Consider the following 5225-nt stretch of genomic DNA (forward strand, 5'->3'; position numbering starts at 1 on the left):
TTTAATATCTCTAAAAGTAAGAACTAGATTTAAAAGTTGTGTTACACGAATAATGTCAGAAAGATGTGTAACATTTTAAAGTTGGAATGAGGTTTCTGAGTGAAAGTATGAAGGAACAGTTAGCAGTTGAAGAAGGAGCAGTTAGCAGTTGAAGTTGCATGAAGATTGTTAAAGTCTGAAGAGTTTCTCCATTGACTTCCATGTTAAAAATGTGATGAATTATGGGATGTATCTCTGGAATTATGAAAGTTATGAATGATAAAAGTAAAAGCCATCGAATCCCGACCGAGCTGAACGTTTTGATGTTTGAACGGAGTTTCTGCGATGTTCAATGCGGGAGGAGAAGTAGCGCAAAATAACCCGGCGGAATAATAAAGAATTGTGTGCGTAGCATAACAGATAGTGGGAATGCTGTGTCCCACTATCGTTGACACGCCCTACTCCGATTGGTGTGTCCCGCACCGTCGGGTCTTTTCAGCCGGGCCGACGCCAGTCTGTTCTTCTTCTCTCGGTTATCACGCAGTCTGTCTTCCGGTTGTTGCCTCTTTTGAATGACGAATACACACTACCGCCGCCTGCTGGTAAGGAGAGTTATTGCCACTCACGCATGCACAGTTTGTACGTGATTCTTGGCCGTCGGCTGAAGTCTTTGCGGTGTGTTCCAGTGCGACACTTGGCCAAAATGCAGAGACGCGAGGCGACGCAACAGTCGGGGTCCGTCTGTGTCAGTTATTTGTTGTCAGATTGGTGACAATTGCCTTTAGACATTGCATATACTGACCTTTGGGATTGTGTAGCCTCCTAGCTGGATCTCCCTATTGGTGAAATAAGGCAGGCTGAGAGGACCTACATTGCCCATCCTTTGGATCTCGTGTATGACGGCATCAGTGTAAGGCATGTTTGGACGATCTTCCATAGACGGCTGTCTGGACTCTCCAATCACTCCGTCTATCTCAGCCTGGACCTTTGCTGTGGAATAGGATGGGAACAGGCCGACGTTGAAACATTAACATGCTGGAATAGAACATCTTATAGACCAGCGGTTCCCAACCTGTTGGCCGTGGTTCCCTAGTGGGCCGCGAAGGCATTGCAAGTGAACCGCCAAATAATTTGAAAACATTATGATTTGTGTGGAAACATTTCATTATTAAAAGATTTTTTTTTATTTCAACCTCTTTTCCTTTCTCTTTCTTGATCCTCCTTAGCAACAGGCATTACAGTCCTTGACAGCGCTCTATACTACTGGATCAACGTGTCACATGTTCTGAATTGACTAATCAGAACTTTATTTAGCCTCCGTATTGTTTATGGTTGAATGTGGGCCGTGAACATTTTATTCATATGTGGGCCCTGAGTTGAAGAAGGTTGGGAACTGCTGTTATAGACACTTTCTGTTGTGTCCCGTCAAAAATGTTAAAGTCTTCCACTTCCTATCCTGGTGTGTGTCTCCCGCCCTCATCAGCGTCAGCCCCACCTCTGATTGTTTCCACTTGTGCCCAGTTACCTTTTGTTTATAGTTCCCAGTTTCCCTTTGTTCTTTGTCAGTTCGTCTTGTCCTGTCCCCATGCCAGTACTCTGCTCTTCAGCATTTGCTTTGGATTCAATGCCTTTTTTTGCTCCTGAAATGTATGTTAAATTTAGTCCTTCACGTTGTGAGCGATTTCCTTTAGTTAACTTTTTTGTGCAAATAAAGTATATCAATTATGCTTTTCCTCTGGCTCCCGGGTCGTGCATTTGAGTCCAATACCTTACTGTTTCCAAGTTCGTGACACTTTCCATTCTGTCTGTTGTGATTTTAATTTGATTAGATTTTTACTCCAACCAACATTACATATCTTTGTATTGTCATATCATCACACATTTGGACATAATCAAGTAAGTACACAAAATGTGTTGACTTTTACCCTGCATCTCAGGGCACTTTGCCATGTAGAGGAAACCCCAGCACAGGGTGGTTGAAGTGGTCTCAGATCCAGCCACAAACAGATCCATATGACACACATAACCAGGTTTTCATCATGAAAAGCATCTTCAGCCTGCACCTTACCCTAAGTAAACACATGTGTTGATATATGCTAACAACTGTGCAAAACAATCGGATATGATGTAAACAGGAATGAAACCACAAGCATTTTTATGAACAACACATTATAAGAATGACAAAGCTACATTTAGAGAAAATCACCATTTGAATCTCGTTCAGGAAGCAGTCGATGTAGTCTCTTGGGTCTGAGGGATCCCAGTTCTGTTTGTGCTTCTGAATCTCTACTCTTATGAATTCCTTCACATCGTTCAACATGTGCTGGACTGTCTGATGAGGCCCTGGCAAACGTCTCATCAGCCGAGGGAACGAGTTGAAGAGCTGAACAGTATAGAGCAGATTGGAAAAAACACTGCATATTGATAAGGCATTTCAGATGGTGTTTTTACTGTAAATAATGGAAAAATCATACAAATTGATCCATTTGCAACATGTGCATTCTTTATGTTGAGCTTTTTATGTACATATTAGATACCTGTGCAAACAGGCATGAATGATAAACTCTCACAATGAGGAATGTCTAGCACAAAATAGGTACACAGCATAAAGATTTTATTAATTATAAAATGGAAAATACTGTACCTGTGCCCAAAAGGAGGCTTGAATCTGGAGGCTTTTGCCAAACAACTCCATCAATTGCATGATTTCTTTATTACTGTACTCAAAGCGATGACCAAAAACCAGCGAGCAGATTATGTTGGAGACAGCGTTGTTGATGAAAAGGTGTGGATTGAATGGCTTGCCTTCACAGTTAAACAGAACATTCCATGTAAATTGCATATTTATAAATGTGCATAATATTGCACATCAGTGACTTTTGAGCAATGTGTGGATTCATCCAAGATGACTGCTTCAATGGACTTCATGCCAAATCCAAAATTACGAGGGGTTGAAACTAGTGCGAAGCGTCTCTGTTGCTTCCACGAGTTCCCATTACTAAAACACCAAAATAAGTTAAACATGAAGTACATACAAATCTGAAAAGTTGATAAATAGTTAGGAGACTGTATATGTGTGTGTGTGTGTCCTGCTTTTTTTTTACTTCTTGCACCACAATTCTTTCTCAATGTTCTTCCAATGAAAGGGTGTGTGACTTCCTCAAAACTGATAAAAAGCACTCACACCCATGATGTGTGGACTCATTTGGCTTTGGTGATGGTTTTACCAGGAATTCAGTATAAGTTTCCTTGGAACTCCTCCAAGGTAATGACTGCACAATGACCCACATCATCTCTGTTCTCTATATCCCTCTGTTTCAGCCCTGTATCAAAAGTGCTAATTCTCTGTCTGTTACTTCGGCGGTACCTGTCTTTTTGATTAACCAAAGCTTCTTTTAAAATCTCAAACCTGTTTAACACCACCACCCACGACTGGCCCATTCGCAGGCTGTACACATCTCCATATTTCACTGCTAGCTGTGAGAGAAGAGGAAGAGCATGATGCTTCATATAACACAAATCACAAACAGACCTATAAGCTGCATCTTTAATATTTGATCGATCTACCTCCGTCATAAATTCATGGTTCCTGCTGTAATCCAAAGTGAATATGTTGCCCACAATGGGAAATGCCCTTGGTCCTGGAGGGAAGCTGCCTGGCTGACGGTTCTTGAAGTAATCCGCAGTGAGGATGAAGATTACAGAGAAGAGCAGCAGGCTGTTAACATCCCAGTCAACATAGGACCCAAATACAGAAATCAATCAATCAATGTTTATTTATATAGCCCAATATCACAAATGTTACATTTGTCTCAGTGGACTTCACAGTGTGTACAGAATATCAGTATGACAATACGACACCCTCTGTCCTTAGACCCTCACATCGTACAAGGAAAAACTTCCAGAGAAAACCCCACAGTTTAAAGGGAAAAATGGGAGAAACCTCAGGGAGAGCAACAGAGGAGGGATCCCTCTCCCAGGACGGACAGACGTGCAATAGATGCCGTGTGTAAATTGAATAGATAATACATTTGCAACATAGGTAGTCCAAATGTTTGGAAATGCATGTGTGTATAATAGGAAGATGAATCCACGAGGATATCCATCCAGGACCTATGATCCAGGACCACAGCCACGACTCAAGATCCAGGGCTCGGGATCCAGGACACAGGACCGCAGGATCATCCATGACTCCGGATCCCGGCGTATATAGACACCAAAAAGAAAGAAATTTGGGGAAGCTGGGTTAATCGGAACATGAGAGTACACAGGTATAGACAGAGAGAAGGAAGAAGTCCCCCGACAAACTAAGCCTATATCAGCAAAACTAGGGGCTGAATCTAATCAGCCCTAACTATAAGCTTTATCAAAAAGGAAGGTCTTAAGCGCACTCTTAAAAACGGATAGGGTGTCTGCCGCCCGAACACAAACTGGAAGCTGATTCCACAAATGTGGAGCTTGATAAGAAAAAGCTCTGGCTCCCATTGTACTTTTAGAGACTCTAGGAACAACCAACAACCCTGCATTCTTGGAACGCAATGCCCTAATATGATTAGGATCCATTTGCTTTCAGGGTCCGAGCCTTTGTAACTGAATCCTGTGTTTCCTTGCTTCCCTGAAATAAAGGCTGTTTTTTATTTGCCAGGACCTGTTAATATAATGTAGTGTACCTTTATCTTGATATTATTGACTTTTTGCAACAAAGCAAATGACTACTGGTTGCTCTGGACCTTGCCCTCTTTATACATAAAGATGGTATCAAAAACAGTTCATCAGTGACCCGTAAACAATTATTCAAATTTTGCAGATAGGAATATAATTTGTTCAATCATGTAAATCTGGCAAGTGAAATCTTATTAGATTTAGGATAATTAGACCCTTTAAATACCCTTATTCCCCATACCAAACACCTTACTAAGGTAATGTACTGTAGACCAACCCACAAGAACATTAGTGAGGACATGCACTGATAATGGTCGATAAGACCTGGGACACAGTCTGTGTTCGAGTTCATCCAAAAGGGGTTAAAATAAAAAGGGGGACATCACTGTAACAACAAGTTTATTTAATCACCACTATATTTAAAATGTTTACAATTTGAACACATATTCATAAGTATATACAATTTGCAATGGATTCATTATTTGTCATGCATGTGTATGGCAGCTGAAATTAATAAAACTTCTTGAAATGGTGACAATATTAAGAACACTTTTTACAGTCAGGTTGTCACTGATTGTCAAATA

At 41.0% G+C, this 5225-nt stretch overlaps 1 pseudogene; it reads right to left on the reverse strand.

Moving 5' to 3' along the window:
- Window positions 1–721: 721 nt before the first annotated feature.
- Window positions 722–3744, reverse strand: LOC117550902 (annotated as a pseudogene).
- Window positions 3745–5225: the final 1481 nt, after the last annotated feature.

This window comes from Gymnodraco acuticeps, unplaced genomic scaffold, assembly GCF_902827175.1.
Source record: "Gymnodraco acuticeps unplaced genomic scaffold, fGymAcu1.1, whole genome shotgun sequence".
NCBI lineage: Eukaryota > Metazoa > Chordata > Actinopteri > Perciformes > Bathydraconidae > Gymnodraco > Gymnodraco acuticeps.